The 27,238-nt window shown below is 39.3% G+C and overlaps 1 long non-coding RNA gene across 2 annotated transcripts in view; it reads left to right on the forward strand.

Annotated features, from left to right (window-relative positions):
- Positions 1-728: 728 nt before the first annotated feature.
- LOC142665879 (uncharacterized) overlaps positions 729-27,238 on the forward strand; it is a 36,353-nt gene continuing 9,843 nt past the window's right edge. Inside the window, exons 1-3 of one of the 2 annotated variants that reach the window (XR_012851593.1) lie at positions 729-1,058; positions 12,851-12,940; positions 16,965-17,029. This is a non-coding gene — a long non-coding RNA (uncharacterized LOC142665879). The remainder of the gene's footprint in view (positions 1,059-12,850; positions 12,941-16,964; positions 17,030-27,238) is intronic. The other variant, XR_012851592.1, reaches the window with a different exon arrangement.

Genomic DNA, 27,238 nt, shown 5'->3' on the forward strand with positions numbered 1-27,238 from the left:
CTGCTGTGATGTCACTGACTGCAGTTATTTGAGCTGCTGTGATGTCACTGACTGTAGTTCTTTAAGCTGCTGTGATGTCACTGTCTGCAGTTATTTGAGCTGCTGTGATGTCACTGACTGTAGTTCTTTAAGCTGCTGTGATGTCACTGTCTGCAGTTATTTGAGCTGCTGTGATGTCACTGACTGCAGTTATTTGAACTGCTGTGTTGTCACTGACTGTAGTTATTGAGCTGTTGTGATGTCACTGTCTGCAGTTCATTAAATCACAGCAGCTCAAACAACTGCTGCCAGTGACATCACAGAAGGTCAAATAACTGCAATGACATCACAGCAGCTCAATAATTGCAGTCAATGGAGAAAAGGAACTCAAGAGTGATGGGGATTAACTTGACACATCACAAGAGCTCAAAAAATTCCAGTCAGTGACATCACAGCAGCATTAAAACAACGTAAGTCTTCTACCATCACCAGCGCAGTAGGGATGTTAGAAGCACCATGTCTGGGTAGTAACAATTATATATATTTTCTTTTTTTTAATATCAGAAGATTTCCAATATGCCCCTTTCTGACTATTTCTCCTGGCTTCCTATCAGTATTATTATATAGGGTTTGCGCCAGGGATTCACAGTTGGTGGCAGTTTTTGCTGGTCTATCCCTCCTATGATTCACCCATTAGCTCTGCAGTATGTTAAGCTCTTGAGCATTCCTTAGTAGCTGCCAAGGAGAGATAAGGATTGTATGCGCCCTCAGATATGTTCTCTGTAACACATCCGCTCCCTCGCTTGGCACAGCACCCTATCAGAAGCCGCCACACATGTCACCAGGCCGGGGATTCACTTACAGGGGGACAAGGCCAAAGCAGAAGATAGTGAAGATATGTATTTGTGGCCCTGAAGGAGACGATTGACGTAGACTCACAGAAACTTACCTCTTGTAGATCCCTCTCACTTCACCGCGGCCCATCGGAATACATGGGCGCAGGTGATGAAACTAAAAAGGTGCCCATACCCATTACAACAATAGTCAAAAGTATTGGACCGCTGGTGAAACAGCCCGAGGTATGTAGACTTTATCATCAATTTTTTTGTTATTTATCCAATGCATTTATAATAAAAATTCAACAACTTTGCAAATAGTCTTGATTAGAAAATCTGCTACGGTTTTGTGTATACAGCTCCTATGCAGACCTATGTGTCTCCATGGTGACAGACTACAAACACACCCTGTGTGTAGTCTGATACTGCAGTCATGTGTTACCCCACTCTCTGTTATACTGTCTGTGGGTTAGCACTTAGAGAGGGTAGGGGGAACGGAAGGACTGCCGTTTCAGATTACACAGGGATTGTAGCTTGTAACCATGGAGACACAAAGGTCCGCATAGAAGCTGTATACACAAAACGGTAAGAGATTTTCTAATCAAGACTATTTGCAAGGTGGCTTCTTTTTTGTTTTCGATGCATTGGTGCAATAACAAAAGTGGTTGCAAAAGTATACACACCCTTTCTTTGAATTTTCTTCGTTCACTTGGCCGCGGAAGACCTCTCAGCTTGAGTTGCAAGTTGCAACGTGGGTGAACGTTAACGTCAGCCATTGCACATTGGCGCTTACGATTTCCATTATCTTGTGTCTTATTTTGCTCAAATGCTACCACTTTTTGTACCCCATGTTCAAAAAGAAACTATGGAGTTTTATGAATCGAAATGCGTCAGTATTTTATCACAAATTGCGGCGGAAAAATGGATTACCTTCAGTACGCCAAAGTTATGTGTCTTTTTTCACAAAAAGGCGTGGCTAAGAGGAGTCGTACAATGCGCCAAATCTATTAAGGACGTGTGTCATATTTTGGTGCTATTTATTGGTGTGTCTGTATGCAGCCATGAGGTGGTGTAAGTGACATATTATGCTACCTGCGCTATTTTGATATATTTGGCGCCATTTTCTCCCTTAGTTTATGCCTCTCACCCCTCTATTGATACCTCTCTCCCAGTCGCAATGCGTTTCTGCAGACGGCACCCTTAGTACGGCTTGTACCCATTTCACGAAGTTGTGAGAACTAATTAGTAAGTTCGGAGCTTATCGCCTGCGCTGATCACGCTGAATAGTAACACAGCAAAGAACTTACAAAAAAAACATTTTCTTATTTTAGTACAAAAGGCGACAGATGAAAAAAAAACAAAACTCATTACCGACTGTGGAGAATAAAATGCTAATATCCAGTATACTGTAAATCGAATTGGCTTAAAAGGGCAACTCCACCTTGAACGGGTGCCATGAGCAGACACTGCGGCAGGTGTGGGTAACACTTGTCCCATCGCAGCACCTGTTGTCTATGATATACATTTGTTGAACAGATGGCTGTAGGGTCTGGTGTGCATTGATCGCCAACTGCTGCAAAACTACTACTCCCAGCATGACCTGACATCCTACAGCTGTCAATGAAAGTTGTAGTTTTGCAACAGCTGTAGATCCAAAGGTTGGAAACATTGGCCTGGTGCCATATCTTGTCTCTCCTTGAAAGCCTTGAAGGTGGCTGTGCCGCTTGCCTTCATGACCAGCACGACATGACAGCACTGGGGTCAGGAGTCAAAGAAGTTCAGTTTACTTTCCATAGCATAACCACTATGTGACAGGCACAATTGCCGCAAGAAGCACCCACAGAGTTTACAGCAGCTTAAATAACTGCAGTCAGTGACATCACAGCAGCTCAAATAACTGCAGTCAGTGACATCATAGCAGCTCAAATAACTGCAATGACATCACAACAGCTCAACTAACTGCAGTCAGTGACATCACAGCAGCTCAAATAACTGCAGTCAGTGACATCATAGCAGCTCAAATACCTGCAGTCAGTGACATCACAGCAGCTCAAATAACTGCAGTCAGTGACATCACAGCAGCTCAAATAACTGCAGTCAGTGACATCACAGCAGCTCAAATAACTGCAGTTAGTGACATCACAGCAGCTCAAATAACTGCAGTCAGTGACATCACAGCAGCTCAATAACTGCAGTCAGTGACATCACAGCAGCTTAAATAACTGCAGTGACATCACAGCAGCTCAAATAACTGCAGTCAGTGACATCACAGCAGCTCAAATACCTGCAGTCAGTGACATCACAGCAGCTCAAATAACTGCAGTCAGTGACATCACAGCAGCTTAAATAACTACAGTCAATAATATCACAGCAGCTCAAATAACTTCAGTCAGTGACATCACAGCAGCTCAAATACCTGCAGTCAGTGACATCACAGCATCTCAAATAACTGCAGTCAGTGACATCACAGCATCTCAAATAACTGCAGTCAGTGACATCACAGCAGCTCAAATAACTACAGTCAATGACATCACAGCAGCTCAAATAACTGCAGTCAGTGACATCACAGCAGCTCAAATAACTACAGTCAGTGACATCACAGCAGCTCAAATAACTGCAGTCAATGACATCACAGCAGCTCAAATAACTGCAGTCAGTGACATCACAGCATCTCAAATAACTGCAGTCAGTGACATCACAGCAGCTCAAATAACTACAGTCAATGACATCACAGCAGCTCAAATAACTGCAGTCAGTGACATCACAGCAGCTCAAATAACTACAGTCAGTGACATCACAGCAGCTCAAATAACTGCAGTCAATGACATCACAGCAGCTCAAATAACTCCAGTCAGTGACATCACAGCAGCTTAAATAACTACAGTCAATTACATCACAGAAGATTGCTAAACTAGTCAGTGATATCACAGCAACTCAAATAACTGCAGTCAGTGACATCACAGCAATTCGAGACACGTTGGAACTGGAAAAAAAAAGGTTAATGGGACCCATATTAGGCTAGGTTCACAACTCGTTTTGGGCAAACGTTTGTGGTATACGACAACGTATATGTTTTTAAAGTTACAAAAACGTATGCTTTTGTAACATCCGTTTCTGGTTTTCCGTCGTATACATTTGCGTACGTTTTAACCTCTTCCCAACATTTGTCGTATGGATACGTCAAGGAAAGCTAGTGCTTCCCATAATTTGCCGTATCCATACGACGGAAGCTGAGTCGGTGTCATCATCTCCGGGAGTCTGCTGTATGTTACAACGGACACCCTGCTGTAATGGCGGGGACCGATTAGCTCCGATCCCTGCCATTAACCCCTTAAATGCAGAGGTCAAAAGCAATCGCTGCATTTAAGGTGTTTGCATCTAATCGCCACCCCAGCAACGAAATTGCCGGGGTGCCGATGGCTACAATGGCAATCGGAGGCTTAATACATGCCTCCCGGTCTGCCTAATACGGAAGCCTTCAAGGCCACGCCAGGAGGCGGTGCTTAATAGGCTTCCGGTACCGACAGCAAGATGGAGCGGGCTCAGAAGCTGAGTCTGTGGAATCAGCGGCGGGTGTTAGCTGTATGTTACAGCTGACACGCTCCTGTAACGGCAGGAACCGGTGCTAGCTCCGATCCCTGCCATTAACCCCTTTGATGCAGCGATCGGAAGCGATCGCTGCATCTAAGTGGTTTGCTGCAAATCGTCAACCCTGCCATGTGATCGCAGGGCTGCCGACTGCTGCTATGGCAACAGGAAGACTAACAATGGCCTCATGGTCTGCCATTACGGAAGCCCATTAGGCCCCAATGGAGGCTGAGCCTCATCGGCTTGCTGTCAGTTAACGACTGACAGATCTAATACATTGCACTACATAGGTAGTGCAATGTATTAGAAAATAAATCAGACAGTTGGACCTTCAAGTCCCCTTGTGGGACTTAAAAAAAGTGTGGAAAAAGTGAAAAAAAAAAAAGTTGTAAAAAATATAATAAAAGTTTCAAGTAATAAAACACAAATCGCCCTATTTCCCTTATCAAGTCTTTTATTATTGAAAAAAATAATATAAACCGTACATATCTGGTATCGACCATAACGGCCTGAACTATAAAAATATTATGTTATTTATTCCACGCGGGGAACGCCGTAAAAAAAAAGCCCCCTAAAATGCAATGCCAGAATTGATGTTTTTTGGTCACTTTGACCTACTAAAATTGGAATAAAAAGTGATCAAAAAGTCGCACGTACCCAAAAATTATACCTATAAAAACTACAGCTCGTCTCGCAAAAAACAGGCCGCCATACACCTCCGTCGACGAAATTTTTTAAAAGTTATGGTTCTCACAACATGGCGACATTCTTTACAAAAGTAGATTTATTGTGCAAAAAGTTGTAAAACATAAAAAAGTGCCATAAATTTGGTATCGCCGGAATCGTACTGACCCGCAGAGTAAAGGTAACATGTCATTTATAACGCGTGGTGAACGCTGTATAAAAAAACGAAAACATGATGTCAGAATTGCTGTTTTTTTGGTCACCTTACCTCCCAAACAATAGGATAAAAAGTGATCAATAAGTCGCATGTACCCCAAAATGGTACCAATAATAACTACAGAAAAAAAACAGCCCTCATACCACTACGTCTATGCCCGAGGGGAATATTTCTTCTGTTTCAAGAGGCGAAGGGGAGTGCCCAAACATATCTGCTGGCAGCGAGGGCGCCCGTATTATACCAGGACAACACTTCCCGGGCAAAACTCCCCAAACTGTTAGGCCTTATTCACACGAACGTGAAAATCACGCGCTTCGCACGGACCTATGTTAGTCAATGGGGCCATTCAGACAGTCTGTGATATTCCCGCTGCGTGTGTCCGCTGCGTAAAACTCACGACATGTCCTATATTTGGCCGTTTTTTGCGCATCACGCACCCATTGAAGTCAATGGGCGAGTGAAAATCGTGCACGGCACACAGAAGCACTTCCGTGTGTCGCGCGTGATTCGCGCAATAGTAGATAAAGAAATGAAGGGAAAAATAGAAGCACTTCCTTCATTTCATTTTCTAAACATCAAAACCGCGTGTCATAAGGCTGACATATGCGTGAAAATCAGCGTTTTGCGCGCGTGGCAGCAGCGTGTCAGCTCCGTGTGCCCTGTTCATATGGATGCGCGGCTGCGTGCTTTTCGCGCAGCCTCCATCTTTATGACACTCCATTTGGATGTTTGTAGCACGTGGTGCTTTCCTGTTTACATTCATTCTTTTACAGCTGTTGCGCGAATAACGCGCGTCCCACAGAAGTGCTTCCGTGTGGGGCATGCGTGATTTTCACGCACCCATTGACTTCAATGGGTGCGTGATGCGCGAAAAACGCAGAAATATAGAACAGGTCGCAAGTTTTACGCAGCGGACAAACGCTGCGCAAAAAACACAGACTGTCTGCACTGCCCCATAGACTTGTATTGGTCTGCGCGAGTCGCGTGAAAACCACGCGGGCTGCACGGACGCAAATCACGTTCGTGTGAATCCGCCCTAACACATTAACAATACTGAAGTGTTTAGACAGTGAATAGATATTCCACGGGATGTCTATTCACAATCTCTGCACTTCGTTACTCTGTCTGTGGTAGTTACAGCAGAGGAAGCGTGATCTCGTTGTAACCTGTCATTTACCGCGTAATCTCGCGAGATCGCGCGTCCTCGGCTGTAACTAGCACAGACAGAGTAACGAAGTGCAGAGATTGTGAATAGACATCCCGTGGAATGTCTATTCACTGTCTAAACACATCAGTATTGTTAGTGTGTTAGTATTAGGGCATGTGCACACGATATCGACAATTAGGACTGAAATTACGGAGCTGTTTTGAGGAGAAAACAGCTCCTGAATTTCAGACGTAATTGCTCGTACTCGCGTTTTCCGAGGCGTCAATTACGGCCGTAATTTGGAGCTGTTCTTCATTGAAGTCAATGGAAAAACGGCTCAAATTACGTCCCAAGAAGTGTCCTGCCCTTCTTTGACGACGCTGTTATTTTACGTGCCGTCTTTTGACGTTTGGAATTTTGAGGCAGATTTTGATCTGCCTGCATGTCGTTTGCCGCGTTTTTCGCCACTGAGCGCCAATGGGCAAAAACGCAGCGAAATACGCTTTCTCTGCCTCCCATTGATGTCAATGGGTGGTCAGAGACGTAAACACCCGAAGAAAGGGCATGTCGCTTTTTACCCGCGGGGCGGTTTTTCCGGAAGCCATTTGCACCGGATGCGTCAATGGTGATGCAAATCCTATGGTTTCCATTTGTTTCCGCTTGGATTCCGTTCATGGGTTCAGCCGACGTATCGGGGTACGGGTTCATAGACTTTCAACTCCAATACATTGATTTCCGGAAAAAGCCGAACAGAAACTAAGCGGCTCTGCGCTCACACGAGCGCTCCTGCCGCTACGTTTTAGCGATCGGTGGGGGTCTCAGTGCTGTTTTCCGTGCGATTGTCTTGTGAAACGAACCTCAAAGGGGGCGGAACTTATGCAAATATTTCCAAAAGTGCCATTTTTAAATGTTGGGAGTTTTGATCCTATCTGACCACCATTATCACCATGATTAACGTCATTATAATCCGGTTGGATATGGGGGATGCCAGAGATTGGGACCCCGTGTAGTGGATTACTCCGCATGGCTATGGTCTATGTTGGCGTCTTGTTCCAGCCTCATTGTATTTGTGGCAGGTGATTGATCAGCCACCCTGCTGTAAGGGGTTAATGCCGTCTGCCAGGTCGGGATGTGCCAGTCTAGGCTTGTCTGTCCGCTGTTCTGCCCAGCTGCCGCCTCTTTAGTTTTCTGAAGAGCTGGGGGGGGGGGGGTGTTCTGTCGCCCCGAAGGACATCTCGCCCTGTCAGCTCAACATGACTCCCAATAATGTTCCATCAGAAGAGACGTCTAATTGCCGGCACTTACAAAGCGGCTGACCTGACGCGCTGGCCCCGGCTTTGTGCGAACGCTACGGGGACAGCCGCCGGCCTCTGTTCTATAATGGACCTCCACGCTTTATGCCGGCAGAGTACGGACCTCCATGTAATGGGAGAATATTATTCTATCCACCAGAAGAAAAAACGGCAAAGGCGCCGCACATCTCCGCTACGTCTATACGACGCCCCTCTCAGGGTCTGCTGCATTGGACAAAAGGTATACAATAAAAAGCGTTGCTGGGTGACAACCAATAAGGCTCCTAATTGAACTGTAATCCAACTTTCCGAACATCCTGAAGGGCAAAATCTGATTATTTAGCCAGAAATATCATAGGGAGGGATGAATCGCTGCATAACCAGGTTGATTTGGAAATCAGGAGTCAAGGAAAGCTGGGTGACACAGTGTGCTAATAAATATCCTGGACATTGCATAGAAGAAAATATTTGTGTAGTTTATAAAAAACAACAACCCTGACTATAAATATTCCAAAAACAGCTGAGATTTGACCACTTTTTCTTATCCTCCAGTCACTTCCAGAGCTGCATTTAAAAATCTGTTGCTTCCATTACCAGAGTGCAGTGAATTATGGGAGCCCAGTGAAAAAGTTATGTAGTTCGATCTCAGTCGATCGCAGTCTGTGTTAAAAAGCAGACAGCAGAATTGCGAATGCTGCTCTGGATGGGACTGGAGTATAAAATAGTATGTAACCCAAGATCAGTGACTCAACTTAAATTGTAAATTTAAACAGTGAACTATAGTTACTCCTGGTGCTTTGCTATATGACGAGTGCTCTGTGACCACACTTTAGCAAATGCTTTTATGTCACAGCGCCCCCGCTGGCCTGGAGCTGTAATTTTCCAGCAGTTTTTTTTTATTATCTTTCTACTCAATAGACATTATATCTGTCTGTAATGTGGAGCTTTTAGAATCTACGTTGGGAAGATTCAGGCGCGGAGCTCACACGCTGCATTGTCTGCGCCGGGAGGAGTCGTGATTGACGCTTCCACGAGATACATTGGATTGCTTCCCAACATTCACATATAGATTTTCCCTGCTGGGTAAAATGCTGGGACTCCCGCTGCTGCCTGTACCGGCATTATCCAGGTATTGCCTGCCAGGAGCAGAAGTGCCGACCATTTGCTCAGAGGGAGAACTTCTATGAAAATAAGTTTTCTTTTGAAAATAAAGTTTTCTGGTAAACAGACGGCTCAGTTCTATCTGCTTCTTCACGGCCAAAGAACTACAGACGATGCAGAAACCTTAACAGATACATCAAATATATCCATCCATCTATCTATCTATCTATCTCATATCTATCTATCTATCTATCTATCTATCTATCTATCTATCTATCTATCTATCTCATATCTATCTATCCATCTATCTATCTATCTATCTATCTCATATCTATCTCATATCTATCTATCTATCTATCTATCTATCTATCTATCTATCTATCTATCTATCTATCTATCTATCTATCTATCTATCTATCTCATATCCATCCATCCATCTATCTATCTATCTATCTATCTATCTATCTATCTATCTATCTATCTATCTATCTATCTATCTATCTATCTATCTATCTATCTCATATCTATCTATCTATCTATCTAATATCTATCTATCTATCTATCTATCTATCTATCTATCTATCTATCTATCTATCTATCTATCTATCTATCTATCTATCTATCTATCTATCTATCTATCTATCTCATATCTATCTATCTCATATCTATCTATCTCATATCTATCTATCTATCTATCTCATATCTATCTATCTATCTATCTATCTCATATCTATCTATCTATCTATCTATCTATCTATCTCATATCTATCTATCTATCTATCTATCTATCTATCTATCTATCTATCTCATATCTATCTATCTATCTATCTATCTATCTATCTATCTATCTATCTATCTATCTATCTATCTATCTATCTATCTATCTATCTATCTATCTATCTATCTATCTATCTATCCAATGTAATTCCTTTAATCCAGAAAGTCTGAAAATCCGGCATTTATTCCTAAAACAGATCTGCAATATAATGTGGAATTTCACAAGACTAATAGTAGAAGACTTGATCGAAGAGCTTGCAATCAAAATGTTGCTTGCACCCGGCCTCTCCACCCGAGTGGGTGTCTGTAACTTTATACCCCCCACTCACCATGCCGCTTACTAATGTGGGACAGCTGGATATTGCAGCCGCCAGTGTTGTGGGAGATGACTTCTTGTTTACCCAGGAGGCATGCATGGCACGAATGACTGTCCGCCTTGGCCAGACTGCTGCGGGCAGACCCCCTGCCAGTTGAATGTAAGGGCATGGATCTTTTTGCATAGTGTGGACGTCTGGCATCGCAGAGCTATTTCAATTGCGCTTATGACTGTGCCACAGAGCGGCTGCACTTTGTGTCATACTAGATGCTGGTTGTACAATTTAAAGGGAAAGTGGCACAAGGATGAGGCCCTTAGATTATCCACTTAATTGACCCCCAAAGTGCCAGTCAGGGGCTGGAAAGCACAATACAGATGCCCATTGTTGTATATGGCGGCTTCCCTTCTTTGCCCCACTAAATGTAGATGACGACGCCAACTTCCAATCCAATAGCTCCTGAAAGTCGTGCAGACCGGAAAGTGGGTGCCCTGCTATTTCCAGCCTCAGCGCTGCTGTTGTCAGTTGTGCCCGCTAGTTTAGCATCTGTAAGATATCCTCATTTAAAAGGGATGTCCCACCAGGATTAGAAAAACATGGCTGCTTTTTTCCAAAAACAGCGCCACACCTGTCCACAGGTTGTGTCTGGTATTGCAGCTCAGTCACATCAATGGAGTTGAGCTCCTTGACCGACATTTGCATACAACATCCATAGGACATCCATACCAGTGAGACTCCCTTGACCCTATGGAAAGTGCAGACCTCCACACGACACCCCCCTTTTCCTTAGACCCCACAATGTTATCTTCAGGAAGTGTGATTGGTTAAACAGACACCAGGAGGGGGCGCCACTTTGATCACAACTCTGTGCCCCTGGGCCTGGGGATCTGAATTTCAATACAAGGGCAGCAGCTCCAGTGATGGGGGGGATTTTTCCGGCCCCTATTATTGCTCTTTGAACGTCCGCTTCCATATCGTCACATGACTACAAAAATATTTTCTCAAAAATGGGAAACTTTTGTCTTTTTCTGTGTTTTTTGCCGGCCTTATAAAAATTAAAGAAGGTAATTAAGAAGAGGCTTCTAGTTTATAGCGGAGGGGAACGTGCGCAGAAATATCATTAATGGTCACCTGACTCGTTAATATAATTGATTGTCTTACTGGACCCAGCAGGGCGTCACAATGGGGAAGCGCAGCACAGGCTATATTTACTGAAGAGCACAAAACACACACAGCATCCGGCAACGCTACAGAAAGCCGCTAATGTCCCTGTAAAAATCTAATCATGACCACCGAGCGGTAAGAAGATGGCCGGCCAATTATTTCAGGTTTAAATTTATAACCTCCGGGTCATAATAAAACAATTCACCATCATCTTAGAATTTTTTTCTACAACTTTACAGTCTGTAGCTTTATACAACTTGCCTGGACCCCTGAATCCTTATAGGCTGTAACTGGGACTAGTTGTCCTGTATTCAGTCTCTGGGACAGGAAGTAGCTATCTGACACCTGTATTTAGTCTCTGGGACAGGAAGTGGCTATCTGACACCTGTATTCAGTCTCTGGGACAGGAAGTAGCTATCTGACACCTGTATTCAGTCTCGGAGACAGGAAGTAGCTATCTGACACCTGTATTCAGTCTCGGAGAGAGGAAGTAGCTATCTGACACCTTTGTCAGCCATATTAGCCCTATTGGGTCTGCTTTTTCTGTCTCTGAAAGGATTCCCCGCCCCCCTCCTCTTGCTCTCTCAGGTTTCCCTGGCAGCCAATCAGGGTGAGAGAAACCTGCCATTCCTCTCACAGACGCAAACAGAGTCTGATCTCTGTATTAGTAACCAAAGGTTTCTATGGCTAGCGATGTGTCAGACAGACTGGAGATTTCATCCTTATTTATAGCCTAGAAGTTACAAGTTCTTGTGTTTTACTTTTTTTTTAAAAAACACTTTATAAAACAAGGAACGAGGCAATTTTAGTACAATGGGGACATCAGCGATAAAGGAAGTAGCTAACTTCTCCTCCTACAATATAAATCAATATAGATGTGGATAAGTCATTGTATAAAGAAAAGATCTGCGACTTTCTTACAGCCTTTTTGCCTTAAACACTCATTTATAAGATCTCTACTTGCGGTCAGTGAATGAGAACATTCGGAGGGTGAAAACCTGTATGAACCTAATACTCGAAGTTGAGGATTTGTTACAACAGCATACAGTCTAGAGAATCCATTAGTACTGCGGCTGTGTTTAGCTCATCGACGATTATCTAGTCTGGATTTTAACAAACATTCTGCTGTGAGAAGTATTAGGTCTGATCAGTTCTCATGCGCAAACAGCAAGCAGAGATCTTGAAACACAAAGTCGATTCGAAACTTGCAGAACTTTCCATTATACAATGAATCAGCTTTCTTGACATGACTGGACACCGGCCCTTTAATTCTTTGTATCTATTCCCCTCCTGAATACATGAAACCCCCTCCCGGTCCTGTATATTGAATATAATTCCCGCCGTGTGTTCTTTTGCTCTAAATTCTATTCAATCTTATTGATGTTGACTATTAAGACACAATGGAATTGCATTGCGGTCGTCTCCAGTCGTCATGCCCTGCTGGAGGTTGTAGTGTCACATGTCTACGTGGAGCGCCTTGTGTATACTGAACATGAGAATACAAATAACTATAGCAAATAATAGCGCTTGTCATCTTCTCTGAATTGACTCAATAGCAGCCGCCGCCCCCCCCCCTCCGTATTTTATCTGCGGCGCCTCGGCTCGCGCTATTCCCTTCCATCTTGTTACTTTGTACAGATTGATTTCATTAATCACATGTGCCATTTACTTTGTCAATGTTTAATTGCTCTAATCGGCTAATTAAATGCTCGGCTGCAATCATAAAGCATTTCCACAATTATCTTTTGCAGTCATTTTATTTCCAGAAGCAACGCCGTTCCGCGGCTACGAGGACACCGACAACCCGCATAGCGCTGCATGCCATCTCCATGGACTTAGAGGTATTTTTGCTATTTTTCTAGGACTCTGTTCACATCTGCGTCGTAGCTTCCGAACACCAGCGTCGGCCGATGGACCGAATGGAGTTACAATGGTGTCCGTTGTGTTGCGATTGGCGGCCATTTATTTTTTTTAATGTTTTTTTCAAAATTCTGCTCTCAACTACTAGTAGAACGGAACTGGATCCAACTACAAATCGAACATGATCCTTTTCTTAAGCCAAAAAAAAGTCTCTCCACCATGCTTTATACTGCAGTTCTGTTTCATTTGGGTTCCAATTAGTGATTCCAGCTTAGCTATATTATCTATTAGGTCTCATTTAAACATCCGTAATATGGCTGCATTTAAGCGATTGGACTAAATTATTAGACCCGCATCTGGGCGGGGACTTGCAGCCGTAATACGGATCCTAAAATGCGGCTGTATTATCACCATCTCAATAAGGCCTTGAGTAAGTAGTCTGAAATCCAAAACTAGCTCATCTGAGCCTCAAGCTGCTCTATTCCTACTTCATGCTTTACACTGCAGCTTTGCTTGTTCAGGTAAACTCAGCAAGTAGTCAGAGCCGATTTCCAATGCAGTAAAGGCACAATGATTATAATCCACAAGTAATTAAACCCCAAGTGAGAAGATTATCAGGAAGCTGCCCCACATAAAGTAAGGGGAGTGGCCTTGACAAATAGGCGGGGCTTAGAATATGCTTTAATTTTAAGGTAAAGAAAAAGTCTTCTAAAATATGCTCAATTTCCAGCTGATGAGTGGCTGGAGAAGCACCCACTGCTTTCACCCTACTAAGAAGAGTGTGTGGGACGCAGAATTCCTATGAGGGACTAAGCAGGGGTGGATTTGGAGGTGGGGTCAGGCTATTCGGGGGCGGGTCTTATCGCTCAAAAACCTTGTTGTGTATCCACCCTCATCCCCTTTTCCAATGGGAGAAAGCTGGGTTAGGTTAGCTAGGTGCTATGTCGGCGTTCACAAGTCAGAAAGGGCAGAATCCCCCCATTTCAAAAATATTCACCCCCCCCCTCCCAGTATCTAAAAATGACATTGCGGAAAACAGAAGCAGTATAGTTGAACTTCTATTTGCAGGCATCACGGAGGAAGGCGCTTGCTTTACCCTGCGGTCGTCTTGTCTCTTTGCCAATGAAATCCTTGGCCTGATTTGTGCAAGTGACCTAAATAGACAGTAGTGCAGCGAAAAAACCGGCAGAGCGCGCTCCACCGCAGACAACCGAAGGTTAGGAAGATCGCGCTCGCCATCTGCATGTCGGGCAAATCAATAAGAGAAGTGGTGAACGGGAAAATGATTCTTGAGGAGCTTTATTTACAGAAGCTTTTGTGTTCCTCCAGACTTCTCTGAATGGGAACGCGTGCAGCTGCAGAAAAAAAACAAAAAAACTTTTCCAGACTTTGGCGGTGGCGGCGCTCAACGTGAGACAATGAAAGGTTGACTTCCTTTTGATCTGATAGGTCACTCCATCATCCCCACGCGTTTCGCTTTTTTTTTTTTTTTTTTATTTCCTCTTGTTCTGACCTTTCCATTTTGGATGACACCGTAAGATTTCCAAACCGGTTCCCTGTGACAGAGGCTGAATAGTAATCAGGTTAATGCGAACACTTTGTGCCTGTGTTGGCTTTGTTAATGCCCGCGGGCGGCACCTGATGTACTTAGCCTCGACGTGGTAACTTCATTGATATCAGTCTGTGCCTAAGCTGGGAGGAGGCTGCGGAAAGAGGGGATTAGACAGGACGAGGGGGAAACAGAAAAACGAAAACGACTCAAACTGCAACTTTTACTGTACGCAGCAGCTGTCATGTTCTGCTGAATCACAGCAGTGTCCGCAGGGGTTGTCATACGGCTTTCCGCACATCCTGAATGGCAGATGAACATGCATTATTATACAGAGTCGCATCCCCTATTTGCTCCCTCTCTCCTACTGCTCTGGCTGTGTAAGTGTCAGTCTTAACCGTAGTTCTGGCATTCTATTCATAAACCAGACGGCTCAGGATAAATAATGGAATAGGTCATGTTCAGGTAGGGGAGTGTAGGAATAGAGCGGGGGACACAGAAAAAGTGAATATAAATGGTATTATTAAGATATATAACTAACAACCAGTACTCAATGCTGTATGGGTGGGCTTCCTTACAGCACCAAGGAACAGGTGGGATTGCAACACCTGGTGGAGGTTCACAGCACTGCAGTCCTGCCAATCCTAGGGGCAGAGGATGGGGATCAATCAGGATTAGGAGAGGGCGTTTTGGGTGATTTTGGGGCAACTCTCTGTGATTTTGCTTTTTTTTTTGTAGCACAGTCGCCATTCGTCCATATCTACATTTAGTTACAACCTTAATAGCAGCCACAGCAACAGGTATTTTCCATAGGAATGCCAGAACTGCAGTAAAGACTGACACGTGCACAGAGAGAGCTGCAGGAAAGCGTGATGGAGGGGAATGGAACTCTTCAGAACAAATGATGTATTAATCAGATTGACATACCAGTCAGGGTCTACGGAAAAGCTGGGTGTCAACCCTAACGGCTGTCATGAGTGGGTAAGGTCTAACCCCTCTTACCCATGTACGAGACCAAGACAACAGAAATGACTAAAAAGTATAATTAAAAAAAGACTTCGTTTTTCCCAACAATTGAATCTTAAAGTGCGGGGCGAATTGATCTACTACCCCGTTTCGTCCCAAAACGGTCTAGAAACGCCCATTTATGTAAATCGACACAAGCCCCGCCTCCTTGTAGTTTGTAACTAAAAAAAGACACATGCCATTAAAAAAAAAATTAAAAAATAAAAGCGCCTTTAAATTTGTGTACTTTGTTTATTATAAAATTTTATTTTTTTCCAGTAATTATTTAACGGATTTGACTTTTACGTATTATAAATTCTATATTCATTCGGTCAATTTATTTATATTACGTTTGTTTTTTTCCATTGTAATAAGTTTAACCCCTTAATGACACGGCCAATTAGAGTTTTTTCATTTTCGTTTTTTCCTCCCCACCTTCCAAAAGCCATAAACTTTTTTTTTTAATCGACATATATGAGATATATCGCCATATGAGGGCTTGTTTTTTGCGGGACAAGTTGTCGTTTTTCATGGCACCATTTATTGTACCGCATAATGTACCGGGAAGCTGAAAAATTGTTATTTGTGGGGTGAAATGGGCAAAAAAACAGCGATTACGCCATTTTTTGGGGAGTTTTGTTTTTACGGCGTCGATCAGGCGGAAAAAACGACATATTCACCTTATTCTACAGGTTGATACGATTACGGCGATACCAAATTTAGCGATGTGTGCGTTTAAATTTTGCGGGGCGAGCTGTAGTTTTCACGGATAACATTTTGGGGTACATCAGACTTTTTGATCACTTTTTATTCCATTTTCTTTGGAGATCGAAGCATTTGCATGTTTTATATATTTTTTTTTACGGCATTCACCAAACGGGGTTAAACAACGCTATATTGTGATAGTTCGGACTTTAACGGTCGCGGGGATACCAGTTATGTTAACTTTTATTTTTACAACATTGCCTTAGGGGAAAAAATGAGAAAAGGGAGCGGTTCTAATTTATTTTTTTTTTAACATTATTAAAATTGTATTGAACAGTTTTTTACTTTTTTTATTGGTCCCCCTAGGGGACTTGAACCAGCAATCATTGGATCACATGCATGATATGTATTGCAGTATATCGTGACACAGAGGCAGGGCTTCACAGGAGTACAAAGATGGCAGCACAGGGGCCTTTATTAGGCCCCCAGGTCTGCCATAACAACCATTGTCACTCACCGATTGCGTCGTGGGGGGAGGGCGCAATGGTGGGGGCCGCCCCCCTGATCCTAACAATTTAAATGCAGCAGTCACAAATGACCGCGGAATTTAAGGGGTTAAACGGGCGGAATCAAAGTGATCTTTGATTCCGCCCGTTGCAGTGAGGTGTCGGCTGTGTATGGAGCCCATTATCACCGTTTCCATTTTTCGGGGTACTTTTTTAACATTTTTCCACTTTTCTCTACAGACTACATGCACACGTTGCAGAATTTGATGCGAAAAATCCACATCAAAACGCAGGTAATTCCGCAGGTAAAATCCTCACTTAATATTGTGGGTTTTTAATGCTTTTTTAGGTTCAGATTTTACTTTTTGATGTGAAAACAGGAGCGGCTCTAATTCTGCGTTTTTTAAAATAAACTTGTCAGATACAATTATGAGTCGAAAACGCAAGATAAATGGCCACACGGCATATCCGCACGTAATACGCATCGTGTGTACGTGGCCTTAACCGTCTCTTTTGCTTAAACAACAACTAATATTAGTTTCCATGGAAAGGAAAGTTCTTTAAAAAAAAAAATGATCTCACTTTTTTTTTTATATACATAAAACCTATTTAAGTTTTTTTTTTATTCAGAATTTTTCAATAAATATTTATTTTTATAAAGCAGCCATTTCTTTTTTCTCCATTTTTTTTTCCTCTGTAATTCGAAAAAAAAAAAAAAAAATTATTTTTTTTTTTTTATAAAAAGTCTCCATTTTTCTCTCTAAACATTTAATCTTTTCTTTTGCACAGCAAAAACGATCATTAGTCCCGACCAAAAAAAGAAAAAAAAAATTGAATAAAATGTTCATATATGTTTCCATATATGAAACTAACCTGAATCCCATCATCACCGAATCCATGATCCAATTTTTTTAATTTTATTATTTATTCATTTTTATACAATTTTTATTCAATTTTATTATTTATTCTTTTTTTTTTTTTTTAAAAGTGTCCATTTCCTTTGCAAACTTTTCACTTTCTCCTTTGCTCAGCAACAACTAACATTAATTTCCATGAGGAGACATCTAAAAAAAAAAAAAAAAAAAAAAAAAAAAAAAAATGTTTTTTTTTTTTTTTTTTATATCATATATCTTTAAGAAGTTGAAAAATATTACCTCCAGCCCATCATCACCTTATCCGTTATCTGATTTGGACAAAAGACACAGCGAGTACCCTCAGAAGCCAACACTGCAGCAAAACCCTTGAAACAGAAGTGCTAATCAGTAAGGCACAAGGCTGAATACTCCTGCAGCGTTAGGCTGGCATAGAAAATTTGCTGTCTGTCTACAGCTATGAGGTAACGTCTGGATTTTCTGCCAAGCTGCCAGAGACACTCCCTGGAACAACATTTCTTCAGAAAAAAAAAAAAAGAAAGATAGAAATAAATAAATAAGAAAAAAGTTCGACAAGAAATGATCTTCTGGATGCTTCTTTTCCGCTCCCCCCCCCCCCATCCGGTGGACAATGCCCTCCCCGGCTGCCATCAGTTCTATAAGTAAGAGCTGTGTGCAATGCAGTAGATCAGGAGCGCAGGTTCATATTTTGGGTTATTTAGTTGTCTCTTAAAAAACATAAAACATAAAGAAAAAATCATCTGCAAAAAAAAAAAGAATCTGGCATTCACTACGACCGCTGTAGGAAAATCACCTCCGTGCAAAGAAGGGAAAAAATAAAAAGGTTTCTACTTTACATCTTCTAATTTTAGGCATAAAACTCCAACGCCTGCAAATTATGTGCTTACAAGTCGGGTTTCTGTGGGACTGCGGGCGAAAAATGAAACCCAAGGATTATTATTTTGGGGGCAAATTACTGCAGTGGTGATAGATAGATAGATAGATAGATAGATAGATAGATAGATAGATAGATAGATAGATAGATATGAGATAGATATGAGATAGATAGATAGATAGATAGATAGATATGAGATAGATAGATAGATATGAGATAGATAGATATGAGATAGATAGATAGATATGAGATAGATAGATAGATAGATAGATAGATAGATAGATAGATAGATAGATAGATAGATAGATAGATAGATAGATAGATAGATAGATAGATAGGATATAGATAGATAGATAGATAGATAGATATGAGATAGATAGATAGATAGATAGATATGAGATAGATAGATAGATAGATAGATAGATAGATAGATAGATAGATAGATAGATAGATAGATAGATAGATAGATAGATAGATAGATATGAGATAGATATGAGATAGATAGATAGAGATAGATAGATGATAGATAGATAGATAGATAGATAGATAGATAGATAGATAGATAGATAGATAGATAGATATGAGATAGATAGATAGATAGATAGATATGAGATAGATAGATAGATAGATAGATAGATAGATAGATAGATAGATAGATAGATAGATAGATAGATAGATAGATAGATAGATATGAGATAGATAGATAGATAGATAGATAGATAGATAGATATGAGATAGATAGATAGATAGATAGATATGAGATAGATAGATATGAGATAGATAGATATGAGATAGATAGATAGATAGATAGATAGATACGAGATAGATAGATAGATAGATATGAGATAGATAGATAGATAGATAGATAGATAGATAGATAGATAGATAGATAGATAGATAGATAGATAGATAGATAGATGATAGATAGATAGATAGATAGATAGATAGATATGAGATAGATAGATAGATAGATAGATAGATAGATAGATAGATAGATAGATAGATAGATAGATAGATAGATAGATAGATAGGAGAACCCTGTATGTGTGTTATAGTGGGTGAGGGGCGTAATACCACACATAGCGCCATGATCCAAGGTCAACACAACATATAGCGCCTATAAATCTTAAATTTAAAAGAAAACTTTGGTAATAAGCACAGATATTGACACTTTCCTCCACTGCAGAATTCTGTCCAATCCTTTTCTTTCCCCTTATTTTTGAGTGTGTTGGAGCTTTATTTATCCGAAACTCGATGGGGGGCATCTCTTGGCCTGCGGTTTCCCAAAGAAGATGTTTTTAAAGATGAGCGAACATGTAAGCTTTTATCCAAGCCGCTACCTCTCAGGATCCAGCAGATTCATGCCTGATGTGTCTGTCTGTAAATCTGCAGAACAAACCAACTAAATATCCAGTCCATACTTATCCAGAATTTGTTTCTACTACAGAAAGATACCCAGGTTATACCAGCATGTTCCATATCACTATATACAAGAAGATGTATAACTTATACCAGCTGTACATATATAATTATATACAGAAGATACCCAGGTTATACCAGCATGCTCCATATCACTATATACGGGAAGATGTATAACTTATACCTGCTGTACATATATAATTATATACAGAAGATACCCAGGTTATACCAGCATGCTCCATATCACTATATACAAGAAGATGTATAACTTATACCAGCTGTACATATATAATTATATACAGAAGATACCCAGGTTATACCAGCATGCTCCATATCACTATATACAAGGAGATGTATAACTTATACCAGCTGTACATATATAATTATATACAGAAGATACCCAGGTTATACCAGCATGCTCCATATCACTATATACGGGAAGATGTATAACTTATACCAGCTGTACATATATAATTATATACAGAAGATATCCAGGCTATACCAGCATGCTCCATATCACTATATACAAGAAGATGTATAACTTATACCAGCTGTACATATATAATTATATACAGAAGATACCCAGGTTATACCAGCATGCTCCATATCACTATATACGGGAAGATGTATAACTTATACCAGCTGTACATATATAATTATATACAGAAGATATCCAGGCTATACCAGCATGCTCCATATCACTATATACAAGAAGATGTATAACTTATACCTGCTGTACATATATAATTATATACAGGAGATACCCAGGTTATACCAGCATGCTCCATATCACTATATACAAGAAGATGTATAACTTATACCAGCTGTACATATATAATTATATACAGAAGATACCCAGGTTATACCAGCATGCTCCATATCACTATATACAAGGAGATGTATAACTTATACCAGCTGTACATATATAATTATATACAGAAGATACCCAGGTTATACCAGCATGCTCCATATCACTATATACAAGGAGATGTATAACTTATACCAGCTGTACATATATAATTATATACAGGAGATACCCAGGTTATACCAGCATGCTCCATATCACTATATACAAGAAGATGTATAACTTATACCAGCTGTACATATATAATTATATACAGAAGATACCCAGGTTATACCAGCATGCTCCATATCACTATATACAGGAAGATGTATAACTTATACCAGCTGTACATATATAATTATATACAGAAGATGCCCAGGTTATACCAGCATGCTCCATATCACTATATACAAGAAGATGTATAACTTATACCAGCTGTACATATATAATTATATACAGAAGATGCCCAGGTTATACCAGCATGCTTCATATCACTATATACAAGAAGATGTATAACTTATACCAGCTGTACATATATAATTATATACAGGAGATACCCAGGTTATACCAGCATGCTCCATATCACTATATACAAGAAGATGTATAACTTATACCAGCTGTACATATATAATTATATACAGAAGATGCCCAGGTTATACCAGCGTCCTCCATATCACTATATACAAGAAGATGTATAACTTATACCAGCTGTACATATATAATTATATACAGAAGATGCCCAGGTTATACCAGCGTCCTCCATATCACTATATACAAGAAGATATATAACTTATACCAGCTGTACATATATAATTATATACAGAAGATACCCAGGTTATACCAGCATGCTCCATATCACTATATACAAGAAGATGTATAACTTATACCAGCTGTACATATATAATTATATACAGGAGATACCCAGGTTATACCAGCATGCTCCATATCACTATATACAAGAAGATGTATAACTTATACCAGCTGTACATATATAATTATATACAGAAGATACCCAGGTTATACCAGCATGCTCCATATCACTATATACAGGAAGATGTATAACTTATACCAGCTGTACATATATAATTATATACAGAAGATGCCCAGGTTATACCAGCATGCTCCATATCACTATATACAAGAAGATGTATAACTTATACCAGCTGTACATATATAATTATATACAGAAGATGCCCAGGTTATACCAGCATGCTTCATATCACTATATACAAGAAGATGTATAACTTATACCAGCTGTACATATATAATTATATACAGGAGATACCCAGGTTATACCAGCATGCTCCATATCACTATATACAAGAAGATGTATAACTTATACCAGCTGTACATATATAATTATATACAGAAGATGCCCAGGTTATACCAGCGTCCTCCATATCACTATATACAAGAAGATGTATAACTTATACCAGCTGTACATATATAATTATATACAGAAGATGCCCAGGTTATACCAGCGTCCTCCATATCACTATATACAAGAAGATATATAACTTATACCAGCTGTACATATATAATTATATACAGAAGATACCCAGGTTATACCAGCATGCTCCATATCACTATATACAAGAAGATGTATAACTTATACCAGCTGTACATATATAATTATATACAGAAGATGCCCAGGTTATACCAGCATGCTCCATATCACTATATACAGGAAGATGTATAACTTATACCAGCTGTACATATATAATTATATACAGAAGATACCCAGGTTATACCAGCATGCTCCATATCACTATATACAGGAAGATGTATAACTTATACCAGCTGTACATATATAATTATATACAGAAGATACCCAGGTTATACCAGCATGCTCCATATCACTATATACAAGAAGATGTATAACTTATACCAGCTGTACATATATAATTATATACAGAAGATACCCAGGTTATACCAGCATGCTCCATATCACTATATACAAGAAGATGTATAACTTATACCAGCTGTACATATATAATTATATACAGAAGATACCCAGGTTATACCAGCATGCTCCATATCACTATATACAAGAAGATGTATAACTTATACCAGCTGTACATATATAATTATATACAGAAGATACCCAGGTTATACCAGCATGGTCCATATCACTATATACAAGAAGATATATAACTTATACCAGCTGTACATATATAATTATATACAGAAGATACCCAGGTTATACCAGCATACTCCATATCACTATATACAAGAAGATGTATAACTTATACCAGCTGTACATATATAATTATATACAGAAGATACCCAGGTTATACCAGCATGCTCCATATCACTGTATACAAGAAGATGTATAAATTATACCAGCTGCACATATATCATTATATACAGAAGATGCACAGGTTATACCAGAATGCTCCATATCACTATATACAGGAAGATGTATAACTTATACCAGCTGTACATATATAATTATATACAGAAGATACCCAGGTTATACCAGCATGCTCCATATCACTATATAGAAGAAGATGTATAACTTATACCAGCTGTACATATATAATTATATACAGAAGATACCCAGGTTATAGCAGCATGCTCCATATCACTATATACAAGAAGATGTATAACTTATACCAGCTGTACATATATAATTATATACAGGAGATACCCAGGTTATACCAGCATGCTCCATATCACTATATACAAGATGTATAACTTATACCAGCTGTACATATATAATTATATACAGAAGATACCCGGGTTATACCAGCATGCTCCATATCACTATATACAAGAAGATGTATAACTTATACCAGCTGTGCATATATAATTATATACAGAAGATACCCAGGTTATACCAGCATGCTCCATATCACTATATACAAGAAGATATATAACTTATACCTGCTGTACATATATAATTATATACAGGAGATACCCAGGTTATACCAGCATGCTCCATATCACTATATACAAAAAGATGTATAACTTATACCAGCAGTACATATATAATTATATACAGAAGATACCCAGGTTATACCAGCATGCTCCATATCACGATATACAAGAAGATGTATAACTTATACCAGCTGTACATATATAATTATATACAGAAGATACCCAGGTTATACCAGCATGTTCCATATCACTATATACAAGAAGATGTATAACTTATACCAGCTGTACATATATAATTATATACAGAAGATAACCAGGATATACCAGCATGCTCCATATCACTATATACAAGAAGATGCATAACTTATACCAGCTGTACATATATAATTATATACAGAAGATACCCAGGTTATACCAGCATGCTCCATATCACTATATACAGGAAGATGTATAACTTATACCAGCTATACATATATAATTATATACAGAAGATACCCGGGTTATACCAGCATGCTCCATATCACTGTATACAGGAAGATGTATAACTTATACCAGCTGTACATATATAATTATATACAGAAGATAACCAGGATATACCAGCATGCTCCATATCACTATATACAAGAAGATGCATAACTTATACCAGCTGTACATATATAATTATATACAGAAGATACCCAGGTTATACCAGCATGCTCCATATCACTATATACAGGAAGATGTATAACTTATACCAGCTATACATATATAATTATATACAGAAGATGCCCAGGTTATACCAGCATGCTCCATATCACTATATACAAGAAGATGTGTAACTTATACCAGCTGTACATATATAATTATATACAGAAGATACCCAGGTTATACCAGCATGCTCCATATCACTATATACAAGAAGATGTATAACTTATACCAGCTGTACATATATAATTATATACAGAAGATACCCAGGTTATACCAGCATGCTCCATATCACTATATACAGGAAGATGTATAACTTATACCAGCTGTACATATATAATTATATACAGGAGATACCCAGGTTATACCAGCATGCTCCATATCACTATATACAAGAAGATGTATAACTTATACCAGCTGTACATATGTAATTATATACAGAAGATACCCAGGTTATACCAGCATGTTCCATATCACTGTATACAGGAAGATGTATAACTTATACTAGCTGTACATATATAATTATATACAGAAGATAACCAGGATATACCAGCATGCTCCATATCACTATATACATGAAGATGCATAACTTATACCAGCTGTACATATATAATTATATACAGAAGATACCCAGGTTATACCAGCATGCTCCATGTCACTATATACAAGAAGATGTATACCTTTTACCAGCTGTACATATATAATTATATACAGAAGATACCCAGGTTATACCAGCATGCTCCATATCACTATATACAGGAAGATGTATAACTTATACCAGCTGTACATATATAATTATATACAGAAGATACCGAAGATACCAGGTTATACCAGCATGCTTCATATCACTATATACAAGAAGATGTATAACTTATACCAGCTGTACATATATAATTATATACAGGAGATACCCAGGTTATACCAGCATGCTCCATATCACTATATACAAGAAGATGTATAACTTATACCAGCTGTACATATATAATTATATACAGAAGATGCCCAGGTTATACCAGCGTCCTCCATATCACTATATACAAGAAGATGTATAACTTATACCAGCTGTACATATATAATTATATACAGAAGATGCCCAGGTTATACCAGCGTCCTCCATATCACTATATACAAGAAGATATATAACTTATACCAGCTGTACATATATAATTATATACAGAAGATACCCAGGTTATACCAGCATGCTCCATATCACTATATACAAGAAGATGTATAACTTATACCAGCTGTACATATATAATTATATACAGAAGATGCCCAGGTTATACCAGCATGCTCCATATCACTATATACAGGAAGATGTATAACTTATACCAGCTGTACATATATAATTATATACAGAAGATACCCAGGTTATACCAGCATGCTCCATATCACTATATACAGGAAGATGTATAACTTATACCAGCTGTACATATATAATTATATACAGAAGATACCCAGGTTATACCAGCATGCTCCATATCACTATATACAAGAAGATGTATAACTTATACCAGCTGTACATATATAATTATATACAGAAGATACCCAGGTTATACCAGCATGCTCCATATCACTATATACAAGAAGATGTATAACTTATACCAGCTGTACATATATAATTATATACAGAAGATACCCAGGTTATACCAGCATGCTCCATATCACTATATACAAGAAGATGTATAACTTATACCAGCTGTACATATATAATTATATACAGAAGATACCCAGGTTATACCAGCATGGTCCATATCACTATATACAAGAAGATATATAACTTATACCAGCTGTACATATATAATTATATACAGAAGATACCCAGGTTATACCAGCATATTCCATATCACTATATACAAGAAGATGTATAACTTATACCAGCTGTACATATATAATTATATACAGAAGATACCCAGGTTATACCAGCATGCTCCATATCACTGTATACAAGAAGATGTATAACTTATACCAGCTGCACATATATCATTATATACAGAAGATGCACAGGTTATACCAGAATGCTCCATATCACTATATACAGGAAGATGTATAACTTATACCAGCTGTACATATATAATTATATACAGAAGATACCCAGGTTATACCAGCATGCTCCATATCACTATATAGAAGAAGATGTATAACTTATACCAGCTGTACATATATAATTATATACAGAAGATACCCAGGTTATAGCAGCATGCTCCATATCACTATATACAAGAAGATGTATAACTTATACCAGCTGTACATATATAATTATATACAGGAGATACCCAGGTTATACCAGCATGCTCCATATCACTATATACAAGATGTATAACTTATACCAGCTGTACATATATAATTATATACAGAAGATACCCGGGTTATACCAGCATGCTCCATATCACTATATACAAGAAGATGTATAACTTATACCAGCTGTGCATATATAATTATATACAGAAGATACCCAGGTTATACCAGCATGCTCCATATCACTATATACAAGAAGATATATAACTTATACCTGCTGTACATATATAATTATATACAGGAGATACCCAGGTTATACCAGCATGCTCCATATCACTATATACAAAAAGATGTATAACTTATACCAGCAGTACATATATAATTATATACAGAAGATACCCAGGTTATACCAGCATGCTCCATATCACGATATACAAGAAGATGTATAACTTATACCAGCTGTACATATATAATTATATACAGAAGATACCCAGGTTATACCAGCATGTTCCATATCACTATATACAAGAAGATGTATAACTTATACCAGCTGTACATATATAATTATATACAGAAGATAACCAGGATATACCAGCATGCTCCATATCACTATATACAAGAAGATGCATAACTTATACCAGCTGTACATATATAATTATATACAGAAGATACCCAGGTTATA

The sequence above is a fragment of the Rhinoderma darwinii genome, chromosome 13 (assembly GCF_050947455.1).
Source record: "Rhinoderma darwinii isolate aRhiDar2 chromosome 13, aRhiDar2.hap1, whole genome shotgun sequence".
Classification (NCBI taxonomy): Eukaryota; Metazoa; Chordata; class Amphibia; order Anura; family Rhinodermatidae; genus Rhinoderma; species Rhinoderma darwinii.